A 20,410-nucleotide genomic window follows, 5' to 3' on the forward strand; every position below is an offset into this window, starting at 1 on the left:
ACACATTAAAGAAATCTATGACTCTTCCAGAAATAAGCAACTGTATATACTGTCCATACCTCTTCAGTTAGGGGTTGGAACACGTAAGCAGTTTCTGCTGCATTCTAGCCCAGCGACTGGCTTGATCTTGTGTAGGACTTATGCAGGCAACCAAAACTGCTATAAGTCTGTGAGTGCAGGGCATCTTGTCATGACTGAGTAGAGGATATCATTTCACCTCTCCTTCAGTCTCTGGCTTATCTAGTCTTTCACTTCCTCTCTCTCAGTGGTTCCTGAACCATGTGTGTGTGTGCGTGTGTGTGAGTGTGTGTACGCATGTGCGCGTGTGCACATGCACACATACACATGTGACATTAATGTCCCATTTGTGGTGGAGCACTCCACAGATCTTTGTCATTTTCTTTTGTCATAAACTAGTCAGGATAAAAACCTTAAGGAAAGAAGAGTGCTTTGCCTTCTCTGCTTTTTGTATGGATGATGGGTTGTTCAAATAGCACGGGCTCAAGTTTTTGACTTGATTTGGATTACTGAGCACCATCCTTCAGAAACAATTTCCTAATGCTTTCTCAGTCATCTGGCATGAGTACAGATCTTTTACTCAATAAAAAGAAGATAATAATAACAAGCTGGAACATCTTTATAATAAATACATTTATATAGCTTTTCAAATCCAAGGTTATTGAAATTTTGTCAGCCTTGGCTGATTGCCATGTTCTTTCTGCTCTTGTGTTTTCTTTCTTTCTTCCTTTTTTTCCTTGCGCTGTTCCCACTGACTTCAGAGTGATGCTTGGAGCTCTAACAGGAGGAGTGGCATTGCTGAGTACAACGTGGTAAGGGTAAGATTATGCTAATCCTCCTGAGGCTTCAGGAAAAGAGGGCCATGTCATCTTAGTGTATGCTTTACAGGTAAGGCAAAAGTATAAAAACATATATATATAAAGGTCAGTATCTAATCCTCTACCTTCGCCACCATAATAACAATTAATAATTCAAAACAGATGTTCCTTGGACAAGAGCAAAATAGTAGCACTGGATCTTTTATTACCCTGTTAATTAATTAACATACCAAATGCTGTCCTCCATCCCCCCTCATAGAGTCCCTCCCCTTTCCTCCCTCTCCTTCTCCTCTGAGAGGGTAGGTCTCTTCTGGGTATCCCACCTCCTCAACTCCATGCTGGGTCATCAGGTCTCTGCAGGGTTAAGTGCTTCCTCTCCTGCTGAGGCCAGACAAGGAAGCCCTGTTGTGGCACAGATTTTACAGTCCAGTCAGGCTACAGCTTTAGGGACAGCCCCTGCTCCAGTTGTTGGCCCACATGGAGACTGGTCTGCATGTCTGCCACATATGTGCTGTGGGCATGGATCCAGCCCTTGTATGTTCTCTGGTTGGTGGTTCAGTCTCTGAGAGTTCCTAGGGGTCTAGGTTGGTTGACTCTGTTGGTCTTCCTGGGGAGTTCCTATCCCTTTCAAGGTCTTCAGTCCTTCCCCCAACTCTTTCATCGGAGTCCCCAATCTCTGTCTGGTGTTTGGCTGCCGTTATCTATATCTATTTTAGTCAGCTACTGGGTAGAGCATCTCAGACGACAGCCATGCTAGGTTCCTGTCTGCAAGCATAATGGAGTCTCATTAATAGTGTCAAGGATTGGTGCTTGCCCGTGGGATGGGTCTCAAGTTGAGCTGGTCATTGGTCGGCCATTCCCTCAGTCTCTGCTCTATCTTTGTCTCTGCATTTCATTTAGGCAGATAAACTTTGGGTTGAAAGTTTTGAGGGTGGGTTGGTGTCCTTATCCCTCCACAGGGGGTCCTACCTGGCTACAGGAGGTGGCCTCTTCCTGATCCATGTTCGTCACGGTTAGGCATCTTGGTTAAGATCCCTCCTACTGATTCCTGGGGGCTGTGGAGGGCATTTCAAGTAGGAAAAGTAATGCTGGTTCAAATTAGAAATCTTGAGGCATTTGATATTTAAGACAGAATTATCAGGAAAGGTCAGAAACAAATGATTCCTAGCTTCTAACTCCTTCTCTTCTATGGGTAGATCAATAAATAGTATTTTTGATGTGGTGAAAGAACAATTTTTTGATAGGCTTTGCCCAACTTCAGGGTGCCATTTACACAACAGATAAGCCACTAAAATTTCCAAGTGTTTAATCACATCCCAGATCAGGGTTTTGAGTGCCTGGACGTTATTTCCTAGAAGTATTTTGAATAGTCAGATTAGAACGTTTCTGCCATGACATATATTATATTACCTCGTGCTTCAAAATTCTTTATATGGTGTCAAATATGTGGAGGATTTAAATAAATTCTCTCCAGTGATTCATGGGATGAGATGATCCAATGGGAGCTGAATGTTTTCAATTAGGACATTTCCATAGTTACCATTAAGCATGCCAAAATTCATAGCCACAGGAGATCTTTCAATATTGATTAAGAAATCTGAGAACAATTTCAAGAAATGTGGGATGTAGGTGGAGGGTAAATTCTGAGGATAGTATAAAGCTTGCCTTTTCTCCCCTGGTTAAAGGATAGTTCAAAAATATTCTAGGCAGTCAGCCAAAGTCAATAACAGGATTTCCATCAGGAGATAGTCCAGAAGGAAAGGTAACTTAACATATCTTTCATCTAGGTCTTGTTTCTTTAGTTATTAATATTTAGTTAATGTTATTTATCACTTATTTATTAACATTAGCTTTCTTATATGTGGGGATGAGGCATTGGAGGTATAAAAGGAGAATTATAGCCCTTTATGTATATGTCATTTGCAGAAAACACATTCTAGATAGTATTAGCAGACATCTTTATATTTATGTCTTTCTTGGAAAGATTTATGTCTTAGATTAATTTAAAAAAGAGAATAGATTTTTACCTTAAATTTCATCTCTCTGAGGATCTATAGGATGGAATTCAAGTGAACCCTGACCTTGAATGGAGAAAAATACATCATTTTGATTAATCATGGATGTTCTGTGTTTTTATCAGTCAGCGATGTAGCCAACAAATGATAGCACACAGCCAGAGTTGTGCTTTTGTCTTAGTAAATGTGGTGGTTTGAATGAAAACGGCTCCGTAGGCTCATAGGGAGTGACACTGTTAGGAGGTGTGGCCTTGTTGGAGTGGGTGCAGCCTTGTTAGAGAAAGGGGTTATAGGGGGTGGGCTTTGAGGTCCCTGATGCTCAAGCCAGGTCCACTTTTCACTCTCTCTTCCTGCTGCTTGCTGATCAAGATGTAGAACGCCCAACTCCTTTTCTAGCACCAAGTTTGCCTGTGTGCTACCATGTTTCCCACCATGACAATGGATTAAACTTCTGAGCTGTAAGCCAGCCCCAGCTTTCCTTTCTAAGAGTTGCTGTGGTCATGGTGTCTCTTCACAGCAATGGATACCCTAGGACAGTAAACCACAGATGTTTTTATAACTTCTGCAGATAAGGTTTTGAGACAAGAGTTGCTCTGTAGCACAACCTAGCTTGGACTTTGCATCTCCCTTTCAGCTTCCTGAGTGTGTTTTACAGGCATGGATCACTATGCCCAGGTCTGCTGCAGATACCTTCACGTATCATTTTTGTTGATCATTGATTGTGAGTTTTGGCAGTTACTAGAATTATTGGAATCTCTTTCTTAATTTTTGTTTTTGTTTTGTGAGGCAAGGTCTCTCTGTGTATACCTTTGGCTGGCTTGGGACTTGGTGATCCTTTTGTCTCTGCCTCCTATAGTTTTTATTCTAAATATCATAATAAAGTACACATTGCTATATCATCACTTAGTATTTTGTAGTATTTTAATGAGTGTTTCAATATAATTGGCTTCCTTTAAAATCCCATTATTTTGTATTTTGAAACAACATGCAGAAAATTTTGTATGTGTAATGTCTCTGTGTGTGTATGTATGTATGTATGTATGTATGTATATATGTATGTATGTATGTATGTGTATGTACATGTAGGACAGAGGTCAATTGTGAGTATTATCCTTCAGGAACCATGCACTTGTGTTTTTGTGATGCTTTTAGATTGTAGAGCCATTCTTTAGCTTAGTTTGGGTGGGGACTGATCTGAGGTTTCTCAATGAAACCATGAGTAGTCATGGAAGGGACTGAGAATGCAGAAAACAGGCAAAAACGATTGCAGAGAGGTAGAAATGAAATGTTCTACTTGGCTTTTTCCCAACATGTTGTTCTATAAAAATGGGTAAGTAAATTTGCTATACTGTGAGAGTATCTTTTTGTATTTATTGTTTTGTTGTTTTTTTTGAGACAGGGTTTTTTTTTCTGTGTAGCCCTCGCTGTCCTGGAACTCACTCTGTAGACCAGGCTGGCTGGAACTCAGAGATCCACCTGCCTCTGCCTCTTGAGTGCTAGGCTTAAAGCCAAGTGCCACCACCTGTCCTGCACAGAAGTTTCTTCTATGGAACACAACCTAGCATTGAAGTGGAGTGTGTGTTAGGTAGATTAGGGTTGGATTCTTGGCTTAAAAGGTGTGGGGAGTTTTATCAGTTTTCTGTGACTATCTTTCATGTTTTAAATATTCATGCCTCTGGATATTTCAAGTGTGGATAGATTACATTGCCCCTTAACAATCACTGGTCCCTTCCTCCTGTTTGCTTTGGCTGTGGCTTCACTTAGCATGCGGCCTGTAAAGGCTCAAGGTGTTCTTCCAGGTCCCATCTTCTTCCAGGTAGAAGCATTTCTCCTTTAGTGCTGGGGATGGTGCTTTGGCCTTGTGTGTCATAGACAAGTGCTCTAACTCTGAGCTACATTTTCAGCCCTAGGCAACAGCTTGAAGCTCTAGCAAGTGGTTTGCTTTATTTCTTTTCCTTTCTGTCATGACAACTGCTGATGTTGCAGGTAAACTCAGCTCCATCAGTTTAGATACCAAAATGACAGTGATGTTGATCAGATTCCTAGTAAGTTTTATAATATGAGCAAGTACATGATGTTATTTTAAGCTGTTAAGTTTTGGTGACTACAGGGAGCTCCCAGAGTCTGAGCCACCAACCAGGAATATACACCCGTCAGTGCCAGGCCCCTGGCACATATATAGCAGAGGTCTGTCCTCAGTGGGCCAAGATGTGCTTAATCCTCTAGAGACTTGAGGCCCTGGGGGGAGGGGAAGTATGCTGGGGGGCACCTTCTCAGAGGCAAGGGGGGAGAATGGGATGAGGAACTGTGGGAGGTGGGACTGAGAGGGGTGATAATGACTGGAATGCAAATAAATTAAGGATGATTTGGTGACTATTTGATATTTTTACATATAGTCCTCAAGCAGAGGACTATATAATCCCATATACTTGAGACATCTGAGAATGTCTGCTGATATCTTTTGGTTGTCACAATTAGGGAAGTGGTACTGGTGCCTAGTGAGTACAAGGTCCAGGGAGTTAGTTCCCAAAATAAATAATTATTAACGCCAAATGTCAGTAGTGCTAAGGTTGAGAAACCCTACATTAGTGTAGCCTAGATAATAATGTAAGGATATTGAAAAGATGAAATGGAATAAAGCCCCTTGGCACAGGGATGACCCTTTGTTTTATAACTGTGTGACAGGGTCTGGCAATAGGCCTGAGGCCATCCCTTGCCTTTATGGAAAATTAGTCTTTTTTTGATTGCCCTAAGAATCAGTATTATTTAATTGTTCTTCTGTTTATAAATTGAGGCTCTGAAAAAAAGAAAGTCATTTATTCATCTTAAAAAAACCGAGGGAGGTGGTCACTTTGCTTCCCACCACCATGAGGTGGGTGTTTAAGGAGGAAGACTCACCAAAACACAGATTCTTGGAATCCACAAAGGTCTGAGTGAAGTACCACACCGGGTTCCAGTGATCTCCGGCTCTCAGATTGTTGACATTGACAAAAGGAAGTACTTGGTCCCATCTGACATCACTGTGGCTCAGTTCATGTGAATCATCAGGAGGAGGATCTAGCTTCCTTCGGAGCTTCCTGTTTTTGGCCAAGACAGTCCCATAGTCCAGCCTAACTATGGGACAGCTTTACCAGAAGGAAAAAGATGAAGATGGATTCTTGTATGTAGCCTTCAGCGGAGAGAATACTTTCGGCTTCAGAGGCCCTTGCTTGGCTAAGGGGACCCCTCCACCCCTCCTCCGTGTATATCTTGTAAATAACTGGCTGTTCTCAGAGCTTCCACACAGACCTACTAGTGTATTTGAAACTGGATTTATTCTTAATATATTGGAAGGTTTTTTCCCCTTAGATTAGTAAATTATCATACAGAATTTTATTTTCAGGTTTTTTTTTGTGCGTTGTCCTCATCGCTATATGCTCCATGGGACCTGTCCTCTGGGAATCATATTTAGTGAAGATATTTCTGAAATGAAGGGAGGTAAGCGTGGTATCAAAATGAAAAGGAGGGATGCTGCATGGCTCTGGGTTATGTTCAAAGTGTTAGACGGCTAAGTAGTAAAAGCCCCCAAATGAAATCCTTAGCAATCAGAACACTTGCTTCACTAGATTTTGCCCACTGCAAATCATGTTGCACTGAGCTAGTGTGTTCTTTTTGAGACTGTTAAGGTAAATAATTAACAACAAAGCCTCCTCTTATAAAGGCAAAAAACAAAACAAAACAAAAAAAACCCCACAGGAATTGGCTGGGTATGATGGTGCTTGCCTATATTCAAGCCCTTAGCAGGAGGATCAGGAAGTGAGGTTCAGGCCATCCTGGGCTGTACAGTAAGTTCAAGGATAGCCTTGAAGGTAAGGAGGGAAGAAGGTTGTGTGTGCTTGCATAGGATGGGGAGGGAAGAAGGAAGACGAGGATAAGAGGGAGGAGACAGGGGGAGATAAGGAAGCGGGGAAGGAGGAAGAGAGGAGGAGGGAGGGAGGGAAACGAACTATAAATGCTTTGTGTATAGCTTGATTTTTTTTATTTCATTTTTTACAACACTCTTTGAAATTGATATTCCCATGCCATCTTGTTTTTATTAAGGAAATATATAGGAGACACCCATAGAGCTTACATTTGGCTGGCCCAGGATTTGAAGTGCATTTCTTTGCCTCCAGATCCCTCTTCTTCCCTATTCACTACATTGGTTTCATGATGGCAACATTGATTTCTAACAGTTGCCTGTTGTCTTAGGAGGAAGGTATCTTAAAGCTTCCAAGGTTAAGAAATAAACAGCTATGGTCTCATATCATTTCTGTGAACTAGGACAGGAGAAGGTAATCTGGGGTTCTGGCTTAGGGTGTTCTTTGAGTTTGCAATCAAGATGTATTGTAGGGCTGCAGCTATCTGAAGGCTGATTGGAGGTTAAAGATTCATCCAGTCCTATGATGACTCAGTCATACTTGGCAAGAAGCTCAGTTTATCAGTATGTGGGCCTTTCCTTATGGCTGCATGAGCACGTTCAGTCATTATGACATGACTGCTGACTGCACCCAGAGTCAGGGATCTAAAGGAGACAGTAGGGCAGAATTCACAGTTATCTTTTATGATTTAACCTTGGAACTCTCACGTTATTACTTTTGCCCTTTTCTATTGATCACAATCTTGACACAATGTGGGAGACAATGGTACCAGGCACCATAAATACCAAGAGGAAATCATTGGATTCCATGTTAAGATCTTTTGCCACAATTATCAAAACATAAATAATATTTTATTTTTAAGTTCTATAATTTTATCTTATACTTTATTTTTTCCATCTTTATTAAATTGGGTATTTCTTATTTACATTTCAATTGTTATTCCCTTTCCCGGTTTCCAGGCCAACACCCCCCTAGCCTCTCCTTCCCCTTCTATATGGGTGTTGCCCTCCCCATCCTCCCCCCCATTACCGCCCTTCCCCCAACAATCTCGTTCACTAGAGGTTCAGTCTCGGCAGGACCCAGGGCTTCCCCTTCCACTGGTGATCTTACTAGGCTATTCATTGCTACCTATGAGGTTGGAGCCCAGGGTCAGTCGTGTATAGTCTTTGGGTAGTGGCTTAGTCCCTGGAAGCTCTGGTTGCTTGGCATTGTTGTTCATATGGGGTCTCAAGGCCCTTCAAGCTCTTTCAGTCCTTTCTCTGATTCCTTCAACGGGGGTCCTGTTCTCAGTTCCGTGGTTTGCTGCTGGCATTCGCCTCTGTATTTGCTGTATTCTGGCTGTGTCTCTCAGGAGAGATCTACATCTGGCTCCTGTCGGCTTGCACCTCTTTGCTTCATCCATCTTATCTAGTTTGGTGTCTGTATATATATGGCCACACGTGGGGAGGCTCTGAATGGGTGTTCCTTCAACCTCTAAACTTTGCCTCCCTATTCCCTCCCAAGGGTATTCTTGTTCCCCTTTTAAAGAAGGAGTGAAGCATCCTCATTTTGGTCATTCTTCTTAAGTTTCATGTGTTCTGTACATCTAGGGTAATTCAAGCATTTGGGCTAATAGCCACTTATCAATGAGTGCATACCATGTGTGTTTTTCTGTGATTGGGTTACCTCACTCAGGATGATATTTTCCAGTTGCATCCATTTGCCTATGAATTTCATAGAGTCACTGTTTTTGATTGCTGAGTAGTATTCCATTGTGTAGATGTACCATAATTTCTGTATCCATTCCTCTGTTGAAGGGCATCTGGGTTCTTTCCAGCTTCTGGCTATTATAAATAAGGCTGCTATGAACATAGTGGAGCATGTGTCTTTGTTATATGTTGGGGCATCTTTTGGGTATATGCCCAAAAGAGGTATAGCTGGGTCCTTAGGTAGTTCAATGTCCAATTTTCTGAGGAACCTCCAGACTGATTTCCAGAATGGTTGTACCAGTCTGCAATCCCACCAACAATGGAGGAATGTTCCTCTTTCTCCACATCCTCGCCAGCATCTGCTGTCGCCGGAGTTTTTTATCTTACCCATTCTGACTGGTGTGAGGTGGAATCTCAGGGTTGTTTTGATTTGCATTTGCCTGATGACTAAAGATGTTGAACATTTCTTTAGGTACTTCTCAGCCATTTGGCATTCCTCAGCTGTGAATTTTTTGTTTAGCTCTGAACCCCATTTTTTTTTATTTAGAGAATACTTTATTAGTTTTTGTAATCAAACCCACGTATATAAGACCTTACATATTTAATACAGTGTGTTACCCCTGTACAAATGGAAAAAACTTAAGTTCAACATTTCTAGACCAATATGGCTGTTAATTTCTGTACAGTGCCAACTCAACACAGTAAACGGGGATACTTTTTTCGAAAGTTGACAGCACAGGTAAAGTTTCAAAAAATTCAAATTATATATCTGTATATATATATTTATATTTATATAAAAAGACCAATAATAGCAGTGTGTTATGCATCAACAGCAGCAACAGCTTTTCCAGGTTCTGCAGTCATCTGAACAAAACTGTAGAGACATCCAGCACACTCCATTAAAAAAAAAAAAGTAAAAAAACAAAACCCGAGAAAACAGCACAGTTCTGTTACTCTTGTGGTACCTGGCACCATTTTTTTTTTAAATTAGCTTCTCAATCATCATCTGGAAAGAAAACATTCTGAGCAACATCATTAAAAACAGCTCTGATAAAGCACGGTCACTACTACGTATCATAAAGCAGGTACAAGCTATTTTACATCCACAGAGGTATGATACAGTACTGTCCTACATCTATAATACTAGAGGATACAATTTAAAAGGCATTATTTGAGACTTGATTCTACTTTTCCAGCAGAGGGCCCAAAGGATGGTGTGACACAGCTTTGTAAAGAAACATACTCTAGACAGGATTTCCTTTCACTAGTGGCACACTTCTAAGGATTCATTCTCTCCATGACTGTCAGCTAAAACCGTTATTAAAAAAATGAAATATCCCTAGAACAAAACCGTATAACCACCGGATTCACATGAAGATGACCTAGTGGAGACAAGCTGGACCTCACCTTACCAACAAGCTATCAAATCTGTTATGTTTAAACAGTGAGACCTCCAAGGAAGGAGATGCCAAGTAGTGCTTCAAAGCTTCGGACCACAATCAAACACAGCATCCTTTTCAACAGAAGCTGAAGCTCATCTGAATATGCTCATGGATGCTGACATCAACATTTAATCATCTCCTCACTCATCCAGGAAGAGGGGGAGATCAGTTACTACTGTACTTTAATGTGTTCAACCAAATCATCATATTACAAAAATAGCAAGCTGCCATAATAAAAAATAAGGCTCCTCTATCCAGCACGAGATAGCATCATTTTACTTTCAAGCCTAGAAATTGCACACTTGTATATAAACCAACCGAAGATGAGGATTGAGAGTTCATCTTGGTGGATTTTTCCTTTGATGAATATGAAGTGTCCTTCCTTATCTTTTTTGATGACTTTTAATTGAAAATTGATTTTATTTGATATTAGAATGGCTACTCCAGCTTGCTTCTTCTGACCATTTGCTTGGAAAGTTGTTTTCCAGCCTTTCACTCTGAGGTAGTGTCTGTCTTTGTCTCTGAGGTGTGTTTCCTGTAGGCAGCAGAATGCAGGGTCCTCATTGCGTATCCAGTTTGTTAATCTATGTCTTTTTATTGGGGAGTTGAGGCCATTGATATTGAGAGATATTAAGGAATAGTGATTATTGCTTCCTGTTATATTCATATTTGGATGTGAGGTTATGTTTGTGTGCTTTCATTCTCCTTGTTTTGTTGCCAAGACGATTAGTTTCTTGCTTCTTCTAGGGTATAGCTTGCCTCCTTATGTTGGGCTTTACCCTTTATTATCCTTTGTAGTGCTGGATTTGTAGAAAGATATTGTGTAAATTTGGTTTTGTCATGGAATATCTTGGTTTCTCCATCTATGTTAATTGAGAGTTTTGCAGGATACAGTAACCTGGGCTGGCATTTGTGTTCTCTTAGGGTCTGTATGACATCTGTCCAGGATCTTCTGGCCTTCATAGTTTCTGGCGAGAAGTCTGGTGTGATTCTGATAGGTCTGCCTTTATATGTTACTTGACCTTTTTCCCTTACTGCTTTTAATATTCTTTCTTTATTTTGTGCGTTTGGTGTTTTGACAATTATGTGACGGGAGGTGTTTCTTTTCTGGTCCAATCTATTTGGAGTTCTGTAGGCTTCTTGTATGCCTATGGGTATCTCTTTTTTTAGGTTAGGGAAGTTTTCTTCTATGATTTTGTTGAAGATATTTACTGGTCCTTTGAGCTGGGAGTCTTCACTCTCTTCTATACCTATTATCCTTAGGTTTGATCTTCTCATTGAGTCCTGGATTTCCTGTATGTTTTGGACCAGTAGCTTTTTCCGCTTTACATTATCTTTGACAGTTGAGTCAATGATTTCTATGGAATCTTCTGCTCCTGAGATTCTCTCTTCCATCTCTTGTATTCTGTTGGTGAAGCTTGTATCTACAGCTCCTTGTCTTTTCTTTTGATTTTCTATGTCCAGGGTTGTTTCCATGTGTTCTTTCTTGATTGCTTCTATTTCCATTTTTAATTCCTTCAACTGTTTGATTGTGTTTTCCTGGAATTCTTTCAGGGATTTTTGCGATTCCTCTCTGTAGGCTTCTACTTGTTCTCTAAGGAAGTTCTTTATGTCTTTCTTGAAGTCCTCCAGCATCATGATCAAATATGATTTTGAAACTAGATCTTGCTTTTCTGGTGTGTTTGGATATTCAGTGTTTGCTTTGGTGGGAGAATTGGGCTCTGATGATGCCATGTAGTCTTGGTTTCTGTTGCTTGGGTTCCTGCGCTTGCCTCTCGCCATCAGATTATCTCTAGTGTTACTTTGTTCTGCTATTTCTGACCGTGGCTAGACTGTCCTATAAGCCTGTGTGTCAGGAGTGCTGTAGACCTGTTTTCCTGTTTTCTTTCAGCCAGTTATGGGGACAGAGTGTTCTGCTTTCGGGCATGTAGTTTTTCCTCTCTACAGGTCTTCAGCTGTTCCTGTGGGCCTGTGTCTTGAGTTCACCAGGCAGGTTTCTTGCAGGGGAAAAGTTGGTCCTACCTGTGGTTCCAAGGCTCAAGTTTGCTCGTGGGGTACTGCCTAAGTCCTCTCCGCGGCGGCAGCAACCGGGAAGATCTGCGCCGCTCTTTCCGGGAGCCTCCGTGCACCAGGGTTCCAGATGGCGTTTGGTGTTTTCCTCTGGCGTCTGGATGTGCACAGAGTGCAGTCTCTTCTGGTTTCCCAGGCGTGTCCGCCTCTCTGAAGGTTTAGCTCTCCCTCCCACGGGATTTGGGTGCAGAGAACTGTTTATCCGGTCTGTTTCCTTCAGGTTCTGGCGGTGTCTCAGGCGCAGGGATCCTGCCGCTCCTGGGCCCTCCCCTACGGGAACCCAGAGGCCTTATACAGTTGCCTCTTGGGCCAGGGATGTGGGCAGGGGTGGGCAGTGTTGGTGGTCTCCTCCGCTCTGCAGCCTCAGGAGTGCCCACCTGATCAGGCGGTGAGGTCTCTCTCCCACGGGGTTTGGGAGCCGAGAGCTGCTCCTGAACCCCATTTTTAATAGGGTTATTTGTCTCCCTGCAGTCTAACTTTGTGAGTTCTTTGTATATTTTTTGTATATTTTGGATATAAGCTCTATATCAGTTTCGGGATTGGTAAAGACCTTTTCCCAATCTGTTGGTTGCCGTTTTGTCCTAACAACAATGTCCTTTGTCTTGCAGAAGTTTGTAGTTTTATGAGATCCCATTTGTCGATTCTTTTTATTTATTTATTTTTTTATTTTTTATTAACTTGAGTATTTCTTATATACATTTCGAGTGTTATTCCCTTTCCCGGTTTCCGGGCAAACATCCCCTCCCCCTTCCCCTTCCTTATGGGTGTTCCCCTCCCAACCCTCCCCCCATTGCCGCCCTCCCCCCATAGACTAGTTCACTGGGGGTTCAGTCTTAGCAGGACCCAGGGCTTCCCCTTCCACTGGTGCTCTTACTAGGATATTCATTGCTACCTATGGGGTCAGAGTCCAGGGTCAGTCCATGTATAGTCTTTAGGTAGTGGCTTAGTCCCTGGAGGCTCTGGTTGCTTGGCATTGTTGTACTTTTGGGGTCTCGAGCCCCTTCAAGCTCTTCCAGTTCTTTCTCTGAGTCCTTCAACAGGGGACCTATTCTCAGTTCAGTGGTTTGCTGCTGGCATTCGCCTCTGTATTTGCTGTATTCTGGCTGTGTCTCTCAGGAGCGATCTACATCCGGCTCCTGTCCGTCTGCACTTCTTTGCTTCATCCATCTTGTCTAATTGGGTGGCTGTATATGTATGGGCCACATGTGGGGCAGGCTCTGAATGGGTGTTCCTTCAGTCTCTGTTTTAATCTTTGCCTCTCCCTTCCCTGCCAAGGGTATTCTTTTTCCTCATTTAAAGAAGGAGTGAAGCATTCACATTTTGATCATCCGTCTTGAGTTTCGTTTGTTCTAGGGATCTAGGGTAATTCAAGCATTTGGGCTAATAGCCACTTATCAATGAGTGCATACCATGTATGTCTTTCTGTGATTGGGTTAGCTCACTCAGGATGATATTTTCCAGTTCCAACCATTTGCCTACGAATTTCATAAACTCGTTGTTTTTGATAGCTGAGTAATTTCCATTGTGTAGATGTACCACATTTTCTGTATCCATTCCTCTGTTGAAGGGCATCTGGGTTCTTTCCAGCTTCTGGCTATTATAAATAAGGCTGCGATGAACATAGTGGAGCACGTGTCTCTTTTATATGTTGAGGCATCTTTTGGGTATATGCCCAAGAGAGGTATAGCTGGATCCTCAGGCAGTTCAATGTCCAATTTTCTGAGGAACCTCCAGACTGATTTCCAGAATGGTTTTACCAGTCTGCAATCCCACCAACAATGTAGGAGTGTTCCTCTTTCTCCACATCCTCGCCAGCATCTGCTGTCACCTGAGTTTTTGATCTTACCCATTCTCACTGGTGTGAGGTGAAATCTCAGGGTTGTTTTGATTTGCATTTCCCTTATGACTAAAGATGTTGAACATTTCTTTAGGTGTTTCTCAGCCATTCGGCATTCCTCAGCTGTGAATTCTTTGTTTAGCTCTGAACCCCATTTTTTAATAGGGTTATTTGTTTGCCTGCGGTCTAACTTCTTGAGTTCTTTGTATATTTTGGATATAAGGCCTCTATCTGTTGTAGGATTGGTAAAGATCTTTTCCCAATCTGTTGGTTGCCGTTTTGTCCTAACAACAGTGTCCTTTGCCTTACAGAAGCTTTGCAGTTTTATGAGATCCCATTTGTCGATTCTTGATCTTAGAGCATAAGCCATTGGTGTTTTGTTCAGGAAATTTTTTCCAGTGCCTATGTGTTCCAGATGCTTCCCTAGTTTTTCTTCTATTAGTTTGAGTGTGTCTGGTTTGATGTGGAGGTCCTTGATCCACTTGGACTTAAGCTTTGTACAGGGTGATAAGCATGGATCGATCTGCATTCTTCTACGTGCTGACCTCCAGTTGAACCAGCACCATTTGCTGAAAATGCTATCTTTTTTCCATTGGATGGTTTTGGCTCCTTTGTCAAAAATCAAGTGACCATAGGTGTGTGGGTTCATTTCTGGGTCCTCAGTTCTATTCCTCTGGTCTATCTCCCTGTCTCTGTACCAATACCATGCAGTTTTTTTTTTATCACTATTGCTCTGTAATACTGCTTGAGTTCAGAGATAGTGATTCCCCCAGTAGTCCTTTTATTGTTGAGGATAGTTTTAGCTATCCTGGGTTTTTCGTTATTCCACATGAATTTGCAAATTTTTGTCTAACTCTCTGAAGAATTGGATTGGAATTTTGATGGAAATTGCATTGAATCTGTAGATTGCTTTTGGTAAAATGGGCATTTTTACTATATTATCCCTGCCAATCCATGAGCATGGGAGATCTTTCCATCTTCTGAGATCTTCTTCAATTTCTTTCTTCAGAGGCTTGAAGTTCTTATCATACAGATCTTTCACTTGCTTGGTTAAAGTCACACCAAGGTATTTTATATTATTTGTGACTATTATGAAGGGTGTCGTTTCCCTAATTTCTTTCTTGGCTTGTTTCTCTTTTGTGTAGAGGAAGGCTACTGATTTGTTTGAGTTAATTTTATACCCAGTCACTTTGCTGAAGTTGTTTATCAGGTTTAGTAGTTTTCTGGTGGAACTTTTGGGATCACTTAAATATACTATCATATCATCTGCAAATAGTGATATTTTGACTTCTTCCTTTCCAATCTTTATACCTTTGATACTTTAAAACATTCAGGTTTGCTAGGTGTAGTGGTATATGCCGGTAAATCACAGCACTCTTGGGTACTGGTGGGGCGAGCAGAGGCAGGCAGATCTCTATAAGTAGAGGCAGCGTGAACTACACAGAGAGTTCCAAGATAGCAAGGGAAGCATAGACCCTATGTCAAACAATTCAGATTGACTAAAACATGAGTGAAAATATAAATTTAGTTTTGTAAATATGTAGAAAATGGGGAAAATGAAATAATTAATATAAAATTTATGGTTAAAATACTTCATTTGTGGGGTTTAAATATATTTTTGTTTTAAGTTGAAACATACTTGTACAGTGTTATGTCAGTATACATACACAGTGTGTGAGCTCAGCTCATAGTTACTGATGTGTCTGTCATGTTTATAATTTGTGTCTGGAGCATTCAAAATTCTCTAGATAGTTTTAAATGGACACTTAATCACTGACAGCTATAGTTACTCTACTTGATATTGAAAATTAGAAGTTCTGATTCTGTGCAGCTGCATCTCCAGACTTCTCAAGCATCCCTACCCTGTTCCCGGCGTTGTCTTTCAATGAGGTGTGCTAGCACAACCATGTCAAATGTAGCCCTGACTGGCTGCAAACTCAAGCCATTCCTTCTGCACATGCTCCCACACCCAGTTTTATGTGGTCTGGGGATCGAACCTAAGGCTTTCTGCATGCCATGTTGTCTGCCAACTGAGCTCTATCCGTCACCCTTTTTACTGCTGTTTGGATGCATATGAATGCCAGCCAAAGTGCAGATGCAAGGCCAGGAGTCAGCCACTTCTAGTTAATGTGTGTGTCCATTGCTTCCATTGGTTCTTGGAAAGGGACTTTGAACCATTAGCCCTGAAATTTTCCCTATATAGATTGGAAATTAAGTTATGTTTTCTAAAAATTAAGAATGTCAACTGGTACTTTTCCTTACTCAGATGACCTGTACTTTTGTTTAATATGCTTGGCTTTGAGCTTTCAGGAGTTGGAGGGCTGTAACAGGGTACAAGGATTTACTGTGTCTGATCATGTGCCCACAGAAGAGAATGGTTTGCACCCTAGGAATCAGCACATTGCTTCTAACCACTATTGAAATCATGGGCACAAGACTTTTCACTTCCTCCAAGCATTTTCCTTTTTTCTTTCCAAATTGTGTTCAGTTGACCATGACCAATTTTCCCCGGGCTCTGGCTCACTTACTCACCTTCTTGACTCCTGCTGTCCCAATGTCTTGTTTCATTTATACAGTGATAGCTTTTCTTGCTTTTTATCTCTTACTTTGACACCCTGTGTATTGTATTTCCTTTATTAGACATAGGGGAGATTGAAAAAAACCCATGATTTGAAGAAAACTTACAAAAGCAATCAGCACTGTGAAAGAGACAGTTTGGGTTTTAATCTTCCTGTAGCTAGAAAGGTGCCTTCCTGACGAGAAGGCTTTCTCTTTGCATAGCATCCAGTGTAGGTGGCCATCGTAGTCATGGATGGGCAGGATGCCAATACTCTTTTGTTTTAGGTGTAGCTGGGCCCAATGTGCTTACCATAATTAATGTAGGTTAGAGTAAAAACAAGATATAATGACATAGTTGTCTATATAGGTTAGTGGCGTGGGAACAGAGTTGATGCTCAATATTTGAAAATTGGGAAGCTAGAGGTTTTCTTAATTTTAAGTTACTTATTATCTATCTTACAAGTAGTTTTGGCCATCTTAAACACTTGGCCAGTACTATTTTCTAATACAGAGGTTTCATGCGCAGTTGTTTTAAAAATGGGCTGGGGTGAGGATTAAAATTATTTATAAGCATCCATTCGAAAGGCTGAAAATGTTCTATCACAGAAAGTTTCATGGAATGTATATATTTTCTTTCTGCTTTGGGGAGTAGCATTCCTAAGAGCTGACTTTTATTTTGGGCTTTCTGATGTGTGTCAGCTATGGTCGTTCATAAGCATTTTTGTATGTGTGTGTGTAGATAATGTTATGTTGGGACCTGGGTGGAATATAAATCTTTTATTGGCCTAAATCTGACTTTAATCCTTTGCATGGCTCTGAGAAAAAAAATCAATTTCCTCTGCTCTGTCAAGATTTTTCAGGTCAGCGCTCTTTGGAATTCTCCCAATTCTCTTAGATTAAAATAGATTTTGTTTCTGTGCTACATACTGGTATCAGTTTGTAGGACAATAGGATCTAAAAAGTGAGAAAAGAGAGGCTGACAAGGTACCAATGCCTTCTTCTCTTTCAGCTAACCTTTTGACACACTTCACCTTTGAGGAATGCTTTCAAAGGCATCATTTGGGGAAAAGTTATTAGTGACGCTTGGTACGTCAGGCTGAGCACTTTAATGAGTTTTGCTTGGTGACGTGCTCACGTGCTCACTAGAACTGACCTGGGCACTGGGATTAACCTGCTCAGCAGAAATGAATGCTCTCACTGCTATGGCCTTTTGGAAGTAAGAGGCAAAGGCAAACCTGAATAGTTTCAGCTCTACAAATCCCATCTTTCAGGACCCCAGGCCCCAGCTGCAAGCAAACCAGCAAGGCATGGCTTCACGGGCAATGAAAAGCAGAGGGTAGATGGTTTTGAACCCTTATGGGTGTTTTAAAGAGTGATTGATTTATCAGATATGTAATTCCTTGCTTGCTGTCCAGTTGTGCTAATAGGTAAGTGATTCTGTTGTGATTCGACTTAAAAAAAAAAAAACCCTAAAAACATACATTTCGAGACTGTTTTGATTAAAAAAAAAAAAACCCAGTACCACTGTCTAGTGTTTCTCTTCTCTTTTTCTGGAAAAGGCAAGGATGTCCTCCCAGTCCTACTGCTGGGGATTGAACATAGGGTTCCTACATGATAGCCAAGCATCCTATACCTGAGCTAGAGTTCCAATCTTTTTGTTAAAAAAATTAGGGTCTCATGTTGTCCAGGCTGACTTAAACTGTGTAATGGAGGATGACCTTGAAATCCTGATTCTGTGTCTACCATGCAAGTGCTGGGATTGTAGATATTTGTTACCATGCCCAGCTCTTAGCATACTCCCTCCTTGTTTGAAATGATGATCTCACCATGTTGTCCAGCCTGAGTGTGGATCTTCCATGTTCTTGGCTCTGCCTCTCAAGTAGCTTGGATTTATTTACAGGCATGTGCCACCATGCCCAGCGCAGGACTGTTAGCTCTACCTATTCTACCCAAGTTCTATGATTTTTGTCTTATATTTAGTACACTATATGACATTATTATTTTATGCAGGCATTTTTCTTTAGATCAGAGTTTAGCTTTTTTTCTATAAAGGCCAGATGGTAGATATTGAGTCTCTGCAGAGCATATGGTCTGTCGCAGTTGTTCTGCTCCACTATTGTAGTGCCAAAATGGCCATGGATAACATGCAAAGGTGTTTGCATGCCCATTTTCAATGAAACCTATTTATACAGACAGTAGGGCAGAATTGGCCCATAGGAGAATTCCTAATTTAAAGTAATTGATATATTTTTTTCCTTTTCCTCCCGTCTCCCATCCCCTTACATCATCTCTATTCTCTCCCTTCCTTTACACCCCTTTATACTGGCCTTGAACTTGCTCTGTAGTGCAAACTGGCCTTGAACTCCTGTCTTCCTTGCTCTTCCTCTCAGGCGCTGGGATTATAGGTGCATTTCACTACCACAGGGCTTTCTCTTTTATTTATTGCTATGCATTTGAGTTTCATTCTAGTATCTGTTATTTTAGTACCAAGGAACAATACAAAGTCTCGCATGTACTAAGAAGAGGCTCTTCCACTCATTACATCTCCAGCCTCAAATAACTTTCCAACATTGTGTTATAAATCATCGCCAGTATGTTAATAAGGCAAAGGAAATAGAAGGCATAAATATTAGAAGAAAAAAATCCTCTCCCTATTTGCAGATTAATTATGTAAATAAAATGAAATTCTCAAAAGAATTCCTAGAACTAATAAGGGTGAGATACAAGATAAATGTTAAAAATGAATACATGGGCTGGGGATTTAGCTCAGTGGTAGAGCGCTTACCTAGGAAGCGCAAGGCCCTGGGTTCGGTCCCCAGCTCTGAAAAAAAAAATGAATACATTATATACTAGCTAGGAACACATAACCACTAAAGGTGAAAAAATATACAATCTGTGTATTGCGTGTATTGTTCAGTGGTAGAATACTAGCTTAGCATGTATGATGCCTTAGGTTCTTTCATAGGAATACATATAATACCACTTACCGTTACTCAGAAAGTACTGAAAACCTAGCAAAGTGTTTGTGGGACACATGTCTTGAAAACCACATTGGTGACATAAATCTTAGTAGATGGAAAGAACATATAGTCATTATTGGAAGACTCAAAATAATGAGAATTTCAATTTTCTACAGAGTGAAAAACAGGTTTAAAATAATTTTATAAAAATCCTAGCAAGATTATTTTAATAGATATAAATGTTTTATCTTAAAGCATATATGGATCACAACAGGATCTACATGAAATGACAAAATGGTGTGGAACACCTAACAGTCTTTTCTAAAAGAAGTATAAAGCAGGAGGAATTAGTCACATGGTTTCAAAATGTACTGCATAACTACAGCAATCAAGACTATGGCAATAGGTGAGCACAGACAAATGGAACAGGACAAAGGACTAAAAATAGGCCCGCAGAAATACGCTCAATTGACTTTTGAAAAAAATTACTTTCTTTTGATTTCTTGGGTGTTGTCACTGGGCTATTATCCCACTGCCTAGTGCTTGCTAGACATTTTACTATGGAGTTCTCACCTCTTTATTAATTTACTTCTGAAATGAGTTCTCATGTTGCCAACTATGGTCTTGAATTCTTGGCTTAAAATATCCTTCTTCCTAAGTAGCTAAGTAGCTGGGACTACAGGCACACACCAGATTTCATGGATTTTTTATTAACAATTTTTAAAAATTTATTTTTATTGACTATGTTATGTATTTACATTTCAAATGTTATCCCCTTTCTCTCTTTCCCATCTACCCTCCCCCTGCTTCTACGAAGATGATCCCCTTCTCACCTACCCACTCTCACCTCAATACCCTGGCATTCCCCTATAATGCGGAAATGAGCCTTCACAGGACCAAGGGCTTCTCCTTCTATTGATGTCTGACAAGGCCATCCTCTGCTACATATGAAGCTGGAGCCATGGGTCCCTCCATACTCTTTGGGTGGTGGTTTAGTCCCTGGGAGCTCTGGTTGGTTGGTATTGTTGTTCTTCCTATGGGGTTGCAAACCCCTTCAGCTCCTTCAGTCCTCTCTCTAACTTCTCCATTGGGGACCCCATTCTC

General features: G+C 41.0%; 1 protein-coding gene and 1 pseudogene across 16 annotated transcripts in view; both read left to right on the forward strand.

The window, feature by feature from the left end:
* The window catches only part of Reps2 (RALBP1 associated Eps domain containing 2), a 272,827-nt gene that overhangs the window by 35,986 nt on the left and 216,431 nt on the right, over positions 1-20,410 (forward strand). The gene's annotated exons all lie outside the window — the stretch shown is intronic.
* Positions 5,662-6,254, forward strand: LOC147998200 (gamma-aminobutyric acid receptor-associated protein-like 2 pseudogene; annotated as a pseudogene).

This window comes from Rattus norvegicus, chromosome X (assembly GCF_021556685.1).
Source record: "Rattus norvegicus strain SHRSP/BbbUtx chromosome X, alternate assembly SHRSP_T2T, whole genome shotgun sequence".
NCBI lineage: Eukaryota > Metazoa > Chordata > Mammalia > Rodentia > Muridae > Rattus > Rattus norvegicus.